The sequence below is a fragment of the Macaca mulatta genome, chromosome 10 (assembly GCF_049350105.2).
Source record: "Macaca mulatta isolate MMU2019108-1 chromosome 10, T2T-MMU8v2.0, whole genome shotgun sequence".
In the NCBI taxonomy this organism is placed as follows: domain Eukaryota; kingdom Metazoa; phylum Chordata; class Mammalia; order Primates; family Cercopithecidae; genus Macaca; species Macaca mulatta.
This window is the reverse complement of record NC_133415.1, coordinates 36,011,268-36,024,897: the sequence shown is the minus strand read 5'-3', so window position 1 is coordinate 36,024,897 and position 13,630 is coordinate 36,011,268. Positions and strand designations below refer to the sequence as shown.

The window sequence follows — 13,630 nt, the reverse complement described above, 5'->3', positions numbered from 1 at the left end:
ACATCAATTCACTTTCTTTTCATCACATGTACACACTTTTATTTATTACTGAATTCAGCGAGGGAGGCAGAATGTGTTACCTTCCTGCCAAATTGGTATTCTCTTACTTAACACAACAGATTCATCCCACCATTTGATCATCTTAGAAGCTCAACTCAACCTCAAAGTTCCTAGCATATTCAATCACCTGTTCAAATCCTTCCAACAGATTCCTATCTCAGAATAAAAGCCAAATTCCAATGGCCTAGGTAAACAGGCCTCTACCTCCCTCTCTGACTTCAAGCTCCTACAACTCCCTCCTGTGCTCACTCCATTCCCACTGTACATAAGCCTGCCACCCCTCTTTAGTCTGAAAATGGGAATCTAATGCCTAACTCATAAATCACAGGCAGCTACAGTATCTTTGTACTGGACAAAGTTATATTCAAATGATAGTCATTGGGTCTTGAAATAAAAATTATGAGCTAATTATTAATAAAAATATTCAAAGTAAATTATAAATTCCAGTGGGAAGACCAAATCAAATATGGTTTTGCTAAAATCTACCACATTTATCCTAAATTGTAATTTTATAACAAGTAGGTGCCTTTAAAACACTATGTGGTCATAAAAATATGTAATTTGAGACTCACATTTTCAGATTTAAGTTAAATTAATATGAATAATAACAAAGCTTATACCAACTAAAATATATAAAAAGCTACTTAAAGGAAGGTATTAGAAGACACAGCAATACACTTCAGTTCATCTGGGGAATCTAGAATTAAGTGACAAAGCAAATCACTTACTTAAATGTTAATTTGAAAATACTCATTTCAGGTGTAAACATTTCCATTTATACCTTCATCATGGTCTTAACATGTGGCAACATAAAGACATTAAAATTATTGCTTCAGCAGCACAGGACTATCTACCTTAAAATATGACTCTGTGCCTAATAAAATTTCATAGGTGACACAATGTCTTTTCTCAAAGTAAATCATCTCTCAGCTCCACCTTTTATTTCCTGGAAGCAAGGTATGTTTCTAAGTTGATATAATAAACACATTTTTTCTTTTTTTTATTAAAAAGCTTTATTGAAATATAATTTACATACTATAGAATTTGTTTTAACATAAAGTTAAAAGATTTTTAGTAAATTTACTGAGTTGTGCAGCCATCTCTACAACCCAACTTTAGAGCATTTCCATCACTGCATGATCCCTCATACCCATTAGCAGTCACTACCAGCTTCCAGCCCCACCCTTTGTAAACATTAATCTACTTTTTGTCCCTATACATTTATCTTTTCTAGATGTTTCATGTAAATGGAATTATACAGTATGGTAAACACACTTTTTATCTATTGATTTTTATATTCAACTGGGTTCGACATGTATCCAGAACCGAATGTTTAAATTATCTTTCTAGAAGTTTGAAAGTATTTATCTGCCTTGACACTTACTACTCTTTCTGTTTTCTCTTTCTCATACTGAAAGACACTTTCTTTTAAATGATTATATTCATTCATTCGCTTCTTATTTTTCTCTTCTAGCAGGAGGTCTTTCTTTCCACTCTCAATAGAGCCTCTTTGGATATTAATTACTATCTCTTGATGATCCTCTTTCTGATGAACATCGTCTAGTTGCTGTTCAAGCCGCAGATTTTCACGTTGGAGTTGACATATCCTCTCTTCTACACAGTTCCGCTTTCCAGTGGATTTACTCACTTTTGCTTCTGCATTTTGATACATCTCTTTCATTTCCTTTATTTGCTGCTGTGTTTGGCTTAGGTCATTGTGTACAGTTTCTAAAGCCAATGACTTTTTTCTGAGAGTATCTCTTGTCTTACGGAACTTATCTTTTAAGGTAATTAATTTAATTTGCATTTTAGAAAGTTGTTCAGTAAGAAACTCATTCTTATCTTCTACTTCAGAAATATCAGAAGTCATTTTTACTTGTAGAGAAACGTCTTGTGTTCTTTCTAAAGCAAGTCTTAGGTTTCTTTCTGTTTTCACACTTTCACTGTGTTTACTTATAGCAGCAGCCAGTCTAGACTGATACGATTCAATTTCAGCTTCCAGTCTTGCCTTGCTTTCTTTTTCCTTCAACAGTTTGGAATTGAGCCCTGTATTCTCAGCCTTGAGATCATGAAGCTCTTGTATCAATACTGGAATGCTGTTTTGTTAGTTTCCTCATTGAGTTTTATACTCTTTTCAAGGTAAGCATTTATTTCCTTAACAATTTTAATGTCCGTAAGACATTTATTTTCTTTTTCCAGGCTGTCATTTTTCATTGTGCATATTTCCTGTCTGAGTATAGCAACATCTGTCTTCAAAATGCAATTTTCATCCATCAGATCTTTCATTTCTTCACGATTACGAAAATCCTAAATACAACAAAAAGAAAGTTTTACCTAGTACTCAATAAAATAACGTATCATGATTACCTCTGAAGGGAATGAATAAACTGCACATCCATACACTAACAAGGTTACTGTAAGTGGATGTCCAACTGGAGAAAAAGTTGAAGCAAAACTTTGAACCTTATAGAGCATAAATTCCAAAAAGTTCAGAAATGTATTTAAAGTCAATGAATTTATAAAAGTAAACACACACACACACACACACACACGCACACACGCACACCAGAGAATTTTTAAGAATATCAGAATTGGAAGAGCCTTTCCCTGAATTACCACAAACCCAAAAGCAGAAATTAATGCATTAACAAATTTGATTAAATTAAAATATATCCAAAAAATTGCATTTATACTTTAATATCTAACCCATTCACCACCCTATAGTAAGAATCTTAGTTCACAGGTATTTGGACAGATAAAATTTCCCAAAGTTATTATACTTCTGTTTCACTGATAATATTCTATTGCAATTTGACTCTTTTAACAATTTTATAGTCAGTTGTAAGAATTACATTTACTAAATCATAAATCTAGACATTATACTAGTCACTCCTATATACATTCATTGATGAACTCATCTAGTTACCACAATTTTGAAAAAGAAAGGTTAAAAATATAAGCAAGTGCCAGGCACGGTGGCTCATGCCTGTAATCCCAGCACTTTGGGAGGCTGAGGTGGGTGGATCATAAGGTCAGGAGTTCTAGACCAGCCTGGCCAACACGGTGAAACCCCATCTCTACTAAAAATACAAAAATTAGCCGGGTGTGGTGGCAGGCTCCTGTAATCCTAGCTACTCAGGCGCTGAGGCAGGAGAATCGCTTGAACCTGGGAGGCGGAGGTTGCAGTGAGCCAAGATCGTGCCACTGCACTCCAGACTGGGCGACAGAGCAAGAATCCGCCTCAAAAAAATATATATATATAAGCAAGCTACAGGATTTTCCCCAGGACTTCTGACTCTACTTCTAGTTCTCCAACAGATCACAGTTACTTCTGCGATGTAAATATATCAATACAAAACTTTTATTTCAAAACACCAATAGTAAATAAGATAAAATTTATAGAACTCTTCTTAGAATATTATGAGATTATTTGTGACTGCAATAATTTGTTTCTTCTTTATAATATTAGGTAATCAGTATGAAATAAGGGAAAGAAAAAGGAACAATTTTACTGGGAACAAAATTTTTATCAATACGTTATCACTAAGTGTATATTACGGTATATAATTGTTTTCAAAAGCTCTTTGTAATAAAATAGTATTCTATGTGGATGCCAAGATTTATAATAAATATTAATAATTGTACCTGTAAAAGTCATCATTCATTTTTAAAAATGAGATAACATTTCTGGTTTGTTTTAGACCTAAATAATATATATTAAATCAAGGGGATATTATAAGTAACATTGCTAAAATAAAGTTTAAAATACAGAATTTTTACCAAAGATTGATTTACCTGATTTGGAGTATTTCTTACAGTCTTCGGTTTCATCTCTAGTGACTGAACAGTCGGTTCAAGTTGTTTGCTTCAACTTCTTTCTTACATTGTTTCTCCTTCCTTTCTAACTCTTCTCTATTTTTCTTTGTACAGCATATTAATATTTGTTTTTTCTTCATTTTCTTGTTTTAAGGTGCGTCTGCAGATAAAGACATTTATCTTAAAATTCATTTTGTTAAAAAATAAAAAGTTCATCTTCTGATCTACCTCTTCATATGCTACTATCCTAACAAAGTTTCTATGTTCTGGATTATTTTTCCTTTCTAGTTCTCAGATATTTAATTTCTCACTTCAACATCTTCAAAAGAATGCATATACTTGAAAAGTAGTAAGGAAAGAATATTCTGCTAAAGTTTGTGTTTCTAGTCCCTCTAGTATATATTATAAAAAAGGATACTGGAGATTATTCAGTAAACTTACAAGTTCAAAATTACCTTTTTAAATCACACAGTCATAATTACTCCCTAATTTAAAAAGATCATTGACAATTAACTAATTTTTTAAAGTTACTATTTATTGACAAGTGTATAAGTTCACCAGAAATAAATTTTAATCTTTATGACTGATGGTATAAGATGGCACCTTCAGATGTCTTTCACACAAACTATCTGCAGATTACTGTAATCCAAAACTAGGCTAAAGAGTCTAACATATCCATACTTTTTATATTTCTTTCTTAATACTTTCAATTCACCTTGCTATTACATATATTTTATATATTTATTGGCCTACTGTTCATTATGTGTAATATATAATGTCCTTAATAAATGTGTATATGTTTACACAAGTTATGTTTTCCTGTGAAATCTAGTTCCAGAAGTGAAGTTGTCGAGTTAAAGGGATGTCAGGTTATTTGAAATTTTGATACACAGCACTAAGTCACCCTTCAGAAATAATTTAATAATTTCATATACCAACAGTGTGTGAGAATGCCTTTTTCCTCACATTTGCCAACACTAGTAATTACTTTTTAAATATCAGCATGACTTTTAAAAATGTATCTTATTTAATGTTAATTTGCATTTTTCTGATTACCAGACAGGGCTAAATATCCCTGGTAAAAGTATAAAACTTGTTAATCATAAAGAATATCAGTCTAATTTTGAATTAGTTTATAGCACAATGAAAATTACCTGCTGTTATATACTGCAATAGGTGGCCAGGCACGGTGGCTCACTCCTGTAAACCCAGCATTTTGGGAAGCTGAGGTGGGCAGAACACCCGAGGTCAGGAATTCGAGACCAGCCTGGCTAACATGGTGAAACCCCATGTCTACTAAAAATACAAAAAATTAGCTGGGCACGGTGGCACATGCCTGTAATCCCAGCTACTATGGAGGCTGAGGCAGGAGAACTGCTTGAATCCAGGAGGCAGAGGTTGCGGTGAGCCAAGATCACACCATTCCACTCCAGCTTGGGCAACAAGAGAGAAACTCTATCTCAAAAAAAAAAAAAATCAAAAAACAAAACCACCGCTACACAGGCTTACTTATCATGCTCTTCCTTCACCTCCTTGGGAAACTGCTGAGACTATGTTTTCCCAATCTTTCTTTGTTGGGTTAATCTGCCAGCAGCAGCAGCAGATGTGCAATCACATAGACTTTCTGATAGTTGTATTTTTTCACTTTTGTTTGTATTATTTCCTTCTTTGACCTTTAATAAAATAATAAATAATTATTTTATTCAGTAAAAAAACCTTTTTCCCTGATTTTTTCACTTGATTCAGGTTGTCACCATTTTAATCATAAAAATATTTTGGGCTTAATTTAATTTTATCATTATACATAACTATTATAATTGTAAGATATTCTTATTTCATCAGTGAAATATTTTTGTAAAGTCTGCTCATTTCTGTTTGAGTGAATAGAAGAATTTTCCAAAATTTCAACAAGGGCTCTTCTCCACTTCGTGCTTTTATTCCCATCCACTCTTTGCTACCCGATATAAATTTTTATGCTATCTGACTGGCAGAAACAGAGAAATAAAAAGACACAGACATAACATATGTCTTCTGTCTTTACCGCCTGGATTTTACATGAAATAGCCAGATTAAGAGGATGTGACCTTGTAGGGCTTCGGGAACAGTAAAGAAGCTTAAAGAAGCTTTCCCTTTTCTGCACTAAGCTATTCTTTTCCCCACTGCCTTTCATGTCTCTTTTGTTTTTTCATTTGAATCCTGGGATATCAAAAAAGTAAAGGTGCTCTCTGAACTATGGGAACAAAAGTTTGCCACAACACAAAAAGCAGAGTGACATTGCTGACCTTCTAGTGCAGAATTCTGGAAAACAAGACGCTTCCCAGATTTCACATTCAATTACCACAAAAGTTTATAGGTGGAAAACATATGGTACAGTTACCTACTTTAGCCCCATTATCTACTGCTAATGGGAGTCAAACCAATCAAGACATATTCAGTGTTTCATCCAAAGCTCCTAAGGTGGCATTCCCTAGCATTTCATGGCACCAAATAATATGATACAATTTCATACTCCTGAATTACATAAATTACCAGATAAATTTATCAAATTAGATATATTAAAAGTCTAACTGAAGCAAAGCAATTTAATGCCCCAGAGGGTGGAAAAAGGCCTCATCTGCTTTACTTTGAAAGAAGTAAAACTCCAGATTGTTGTCCATCTTTAGAACACAATCTACAGAACTCAACTTTCTACTAAAGAGTCAAATGCTAAATTTTGGGTTGAGAAGTTATGCTTCTTATATGATAAAAATCATACATGTCAAAACTTACCATATTTTATTAAACAACATAATATAAAGGTCTGATTCAACAGAAATATTAGAGAGTGGTAATGTTTTAAAGTATGTGGAAATATATATTTGTTTTCAAAAATATTTGAAATAACCATGATGGGACTGTAAGTTCAAACAGTTTGAGCTAAGCAGATAAACTTGCACGCATGAAAACACATTAAACAGACTCCTTTGGCTGGGAATAGTCGTTGTAACTCTCAAGGCTAGATGTGTTTTTGTGGCTCTTCTCAGTCATTGCTTCCCTCCCATTGTATTCTCATTCTATCATTAAATAATGTAATTCATCTCTAAATGAATACAGAAAAAAATAATCTAGAATCTAGACCTTGTTTCCAGCAATTTCTTTATTTATCTGGTTCAAAAGGTCACATGGTACACGGCTGAATTAGTTTCCCAGCCCATATGCCACTTGGGAGACTGACGATGAGACTTAGGTTGATTAATGAACAAACATGATGAGAACAATCTCCAGAACCATTATTTAGATAGGAGAACTAATCTACTTTGACACATAATTACACATTTAGATAACCCCCTGTAACTGTACACATGAGATTTTCTTGAATAGAAAATTAGACTGAATCAAATAATTGATAAAGAGAAAAAAGGGAAGCAGCAAGTGAACCTCTGTATTTCCGAAGTTGAACTGTCTCTTTCTCCAAAGCCAGGAACTCAACTTGTAACATGCCTACCTCATTCTTAAACCTTGGAATATCTTGCTGTAAGTCTTCTAGCTATACTTTTTATGTTCTCTCACTATGTGGTAGAGAATAACTCACATTTTATAATTCAAGATTCACGCTTTTGTAGTTATTAGCACTGGGATTGTCATATAGTGGCTTCTGGAACAAGCACTGTATTGGTTTTCTGTTTTTATACGTATCTGTAACAGCAGATTTACTGTGGCTTTCTATCTGAATCATATGCTTCATTTCTTTGGGGTGGGTAAACCACAAATTAAAAAGACTTTCAAGATCTCTAGACTGAGGCCAATGCCTAATGTCTAATTTCCAATTAGTGGTATTTGGCTTTCTATTTTTTGCCATTTGCATGTTAAACTCTTAATCTCTTTCTTTCAATCATAATTACTGGGTTCCTTAATTTTTATCATTACAAACATTTTCTTCATCTGTGTTAGAAACAAGCTATGTGTCTAGTTTGTTATCATTTCTTAGTCTGATCTATTTTCATTTAAATGAAGCTTAGAAGATAACTGGTAACTGTATTTCAGGGACCTGGAGTGTGAATGGAATGAAAAGATATTTGACATGGACTTCCTCTGTCAGGCACTGCCTGGAATGCTACAGAGTTAGACCCTCCAGATGCAGCTCCTCCTCAAAATCAGGGACATGATTCATCAGATTAGACGGCACTCTCTTTAAGTTCATCCCTCTTTATAGTTACTATGTAGGAGCTCTTCCTCAGGGCAAGGAGTAATTTGGGAGTTTTCAAAACTGTCACCAATATTCAGCTTAAACTTGTTTGTAATGAATTTTAAAGGAAGTCCTGAATATACAGATATATTCCCTTTATCACAATTCCTACCCAGTTCTGGTTCCTGAGAAATTTTTTTTCCACAGGTGCACAAGTGGAAAACTAATTTGCTTGTTTTGTTTCTCAGATGTCTTTTCTGTCAGAGTGCATGTTTTAAAAATAGCTTTAATCAAGTATAAACAAAGAAATATCCGAAAATAAATTTAACTGTGAAACTTAATCTATGTGTTGCTACTCTTAAATTATGGGATTGTAACTAAAAAGTGAAATATAATTTGCCTTGGCTTAACATAGGAGAAAAACATGAATCGGCAAGCTGAAACTCTCAGTGTTTGTTTGGACTAAACTTATTATGTGTTAAATCTACCAGAAATGAATTCAAAGATGATATGTGGTATTATAAAAGCTTCCTCTCTTAAAAAGATGTTACCTCAGCATACCGGTGAGCCCCTACAGTGCATTTATATTTCTGAAGATTAGAAGATTAGAGACTAGGCAAACACAAAATTATTAAGAGCCAAACTGAACACCAATCAGAAAGGGAAGCAAAATTTTAAGTTCTAATTCAAATGATAAACTATGATAGTGTTATGTATCTAGATAGATTTTCTGCTTATATCCACTTCTAATATATTCTAAGTTCTGCTAGTGATAGCGGATGGATTTTTAAAATTTTAGTAATATTTACTATTTATTTATGCTGAAATAAAGTTATTGTTTGTACCCTGACACCAACGGTCCCATTCTGCAAGGTATAATTCTCTTAACAGACAACTGGGTTGACTTTTATGACCCCATTCACTCCCTGAACACAAACACTGAGGTCAACTGGCAACCACAAAACAGAATAAATCTTTAAACTCGGCACTGGTGACCAGCAATATGAAACTGCAAAATTTGAACCACTAGCAATGATGACTCCTTTAACATTAGTTTAACTCAGTGGCCATCATTGTTAAATTGTTCATAATTTCTATTCCTTAGTAATATGACTCAATATTTCATGTTACCTTCTGTATTATGAGTAAGGTTATAAAAATAAAAGAGCGAGATAATACTGGAAATTTCTTGCCTCAATTCCAAAGGTGAAGACAGCTATGAGTTACCACAGATGGTAGGAATATCTTAAGTTTCATAAGTGGTTAAATGTTTTAAAAATTAAATTTAAAATTATGATCTACTGGATTCTAAAGGTATAGTCTAAAAGGTCATGTCATTTGGACTACACTTTGTTATTAAAGCAAAAAAAAAACCCACCAATATTAGACAAGAAACTTAAATTTTTATATACCTGTGGTTGCGTCTTTTCACTTCTTTCAAGCCTTTCTCGTTCTTCCTCTGAAGCCACTAGTAAGTCTTCTTCTGTTGAAAAATTCATAGGTTTAGTTCAAATGAACTAAGAACAGTTAAAAAAATACTATAATCTTTATACAAATAGAGAATAAAATTTCTTTGTATTTTATATTTTGAGAGTTTAAATGAAGCTTAATGTTTACTGAAATATTTGCTTATTTAAGAAATACTTCTAATTATCCAAAACTTTAACAAACCACTTGGGGAGACACTAGATACCGCCAGGTTCAAGCTATACACAATCTCAGGGTCACTCACAAATTGTTCCACCCAACGTAGATAAACAAAAGTGTTGCAAACAAAACAAAATTTTAAAATACACTCAAAATATACAATGTAACACTTTACTGTACTTCATAACAGTATCTTTTTAACAACACACTAATTGAGTTGGCAGTTACTAATAATTTGCAAAATTATTGTTGTTTATACTGTAATTAGTGTGCACCCCGTTTTTTACATCGCATATGTTCTACAATTCTGAAAAATGTATTTTGATCTTTTAAGACTCAGAATGTAGGCTGGGCATAATAGCTCACATCTGTAATCCCAGCACTTTGGAAGGCCAAAATGGGAGAACTGCTCGAGGCCAAGAGTTTAAGACCAGCCTGGGAACCATAGCTAACCTTGACTCTACAAAAAATTAGACAGGCATGGTGATATGTGCCTGCAGTCCCAGCTACTCAAGAAGTTTAGGTGAGAAGATCCCTTGAGCCCAGGAGTTTGAGGTTGCAGTGAGTCTCGATCATGTCATTGCACTCCACCCTGGGCGACAGAGTAAGAACTTGTCTCCAGCAACAGAAAAAGAAAAGAAAAAAAAAAAAGGCTCAGAATGCTATGTGAAGTCTTCCTTGATTCTAGCTCTCTTTCTCCACATACACATGTTTCTGCTTCTTGGGGCTCCCTTAGTACTTTGTCAATTTTTCTAGTGTCACTTTACCACCTCAACTGCACATCATGTCTTTACATGTCGATCCCCTTTGCTGCTAGACTGTAGAAGACAATCTTCTGAATCATCTTTGTATAAACAGTCTTAACTTTGCCAAATAATTAGCTATTGAGTTCCTGTTAAGTGTTAGGCATTGGGGTATAAGGAAGGAAAATAAAAGCTGTCAAGGATGGCTTTCCTAAAGATCATGCATGAGCTGAGACTTAGAGAGTAAGGTTAGCCAGATTAAGTGAGGCAGAGGGCAGGAAAGGATGAGCACATGCCAGGCAGCACCAAGAGAGGGAGAGAAGCCTCCAAGAGCATGTGTATTTCTCTGCAAAAGAGGAATGGTGAGAGGGGCATTACCAGCAGCTCAGTAATTCCAGAGAAAAAGGCAGATGGGGAAAGGGCTACGGATGGAGATTTGGGCAGAAGTCAGCTTCTTTTTCTTTTCTTTTTTTGAGACAAGGTCTTACTCTGTCTCCCAGACTGCAGTGCAGTGGCATGATCTCGGCTCACTGCAACCCGGCCTCCCAGGTTCAAGCAATTCTCCTGCCTCAGCCTCCCAAAGAGCTGAGATTACCGGCGGGTGCCAGTACCACCTGCTAATTTTTGTATTTTTAGTAGAGATGGGGTTCCACCATGTTGGCCAGGCTGGTCTCGAACTCCTGACCTCAAATCGTCCACCTGCCTCAGCCTCCCAAAGTGCTGGGATTACAGACATGAGCCACCGTGCCCAACCCAGAAGTCAGTTTCTGAAAGCCTTATATAAACCTTTAATATGCTTGGACATTAGGTATTCAGGAGTGGTTCACAGATCTATTTACATTAGAGATAATTAACTCTAAATACTGTGAGGAGCATAAAATTCTGAGGCATATAAATAAATGAACAAAGATAAAACATAAGGCAATGTTGCAAAGATGATGCAGGTCTGAGGAGATGTTTTTAGAAATATTTAGAATATAAGTATCAGTGGCCATTATAAGAATGAATTTTTATTGAATGAATATATATCTGGGTCCCCAAAGAAATACATGCTGCTCATTACTTTACAAAAATTATCAAATGAGAAGTAAAATAACACACATAAACTGTTTCAGTTACTTGTATTTACTTGATACTTTTTCTGTTTCAGTTTTACTGTGCCAAGAAAATGCATTTGGGTTTTGTGGTGGTGGTGGTCATGGTTGTTGCTGTTGTTAGAGATGGAGTTTCACTCTTGCTGCCGAGGCTGAAGTGCAATGGTGCGATCTCAGCTCACCGCAACCTCTGCCTCTCGAGTTCAAGCTATTCTCCTGCCTCAGCCTCCCGAGTAACTGGGATTACAGGCATGTGTCATCATGCCCAGCTACTTTTGTATTTTTAGTAGAGATGGGTTACTCCATGTTGGTCAGGATGGTCTCAAACTCCCAAACTCAGGTTATCCGCCCACCTCGGCCTCCCAAAGTGCTGGGATTACAGGCACAAGCCACCACGCCCAGCCGCACAAGCCACCACGCCCAGCCACATTTGGGGATTTTGTTTTAAAAGTTCTGCTTGCTGGATCTACGAAGCTCATGAGAAAATAGAAGCAAATAAGTCATTTGCATAGGTAAGAAACTTTAGATTTATGGCTTGTCATCACTACTCTAGAAGATTACCATAAGGTTTTATAAAACAAAATGTTAATTCTAGACATAAAGGGAAAAAGAAATTAAAACTATAGGAGTGAAAAAATAATGCATAATTTATTACTGTTCACCTGATCATATGACTGATTAAAGGCACTGAATTTAACTTGTATGTAAAGTAGACCCCATAGTTCTGCAGTTAATCAACAGACTGTGTGTTCTAGCAGAATCAAATTTGATGCTCATGTGTTATCTTGAAATGATACAGCTCTGATGAAAACCCGTATTCCTAGTGCATGATTATCCATCCATTAAGACAAGGTGATGGAATGTGTGAGTACAGCCGAGGAGACACTACAAGGCAAATGCTCAATGGTTCCCATTAATATTGGGAAAATCAACACTATAATACAGAAAGCCATAGACATCATTTAATATTTGGTTTGGGAAGGTATTTTTAGTCACACTGCATATAATTATACCTAATAATTGCACAATTAGAGATGTAAAAATGAATCAAAGCCAAATTGTGTTTGAGTAGGAAATCTGTAGACATCTACTTCATTTTCCAATCGAGGCCCAAAATTCTAAATATAATCATGGTACCCACACACAAATTTATGTTAAATACTAACCTCAATGAAATTACTCTTTCTCCTCATTCTCTTTGTTATTTGTATGTTGCTTTCCTTAAAGGAAGAATACAAATGCCTTGCTAAGAAGCATTATGTTTGGCTGTAGGCTGCATAAGGGGAGTAAACACAAAGTACATTTGACCACAAAATGACTTTACAAGCCAGAACTACGGTAGCATGAAGCCAACCGAGGGAATCTAGAATAAAATTTTCTATGCTCCTTTCCCTTCCTTGCTCTCTTTCTACTGTAATAGCTGTGATTCACACAGGTAACGAAGAGTATAATTCCCTGATAGAAACACAGCTTCAAGATTAAGCCTTTCTTTAACTACGAAGTTTGTGTGTCCAAAGTTTGTAGTTGCTGTCTGATTTTTGATCACTGATGGTGATAGATATTTATCATCAACTCACAACTTCCCAAATTTTTGAAAAGTCTTACTATTGATGGTTCAAGTAGTAGAAATATAATCTAAAACATCTGAAAATCAAGTTTTCATTTATTAGAATGTAAATAGTAATACAAATTATAATGAAGTATAAAAATTCTTTCTTCACTGAAGCAGTACCATATTGTCCTCTACCCCACAAACACACTACTCCTTCATGGTCTAATGTATTTTACAAGTCCTGTAATTGCTATTAACTCAGACAAGTGTACTTAACTAGAATTTCTCACTTTGTTCTGAGCTTTTGTTATTTACTACAATTTACTTTGAATCACTCAACGATGTCTATTATATATTTTGTTTTCCACGAGAAATTTTTTAATAATTAAGATTCTTCAGAGATAAGAAAATATTTGAATAACTTTGTGCATAAACACATTAAGATGAAATACCCATGACATTATTTTGTGTTTCTGTGTACTAGAGACAAAAACTTCAAAAAACATTTCAATGAATATACATTAAATTAAAAACTGCTTTCATCTTCCTTCAA

The 13,630-nt window shown here is 34.6% G+C and overlaps 1 pseudogene across 1 annotated transcript in view; it reads right to left on the bottom strand.

Annotated features, from left to right (window-relative positions):
- Window positions 1–1,047: 1,047 nt before the first annotated feature.
- The window catches only part of LOC114670404 (putative ankyrin repeat domain-containing protein 20A2), a 42,825-nt pseudogene continuing 30,242 nt past the window's right edge, over window positions 1,048–13,630 (bottom strand). Inside the window, exons 13-16 of the transcript XR_013399681.1 lie at window positions 9,454–9,524; window positions 5,386–5,549; window positions 3,856–4,036; window positions 1,048–2,367 (exon numbers count right to left, since the gene is read on the bottom strand). The product of XR_013399681.1 is annotated as a putative ankyrin repeat domain-containing protein 20A2 (transcript). The remainder of the gene's footprint in view (window positions 2,368–3,855; window positions 4,037–5,385; window positions 5,550–9,453; window positions 9,525–13,630) is intronic.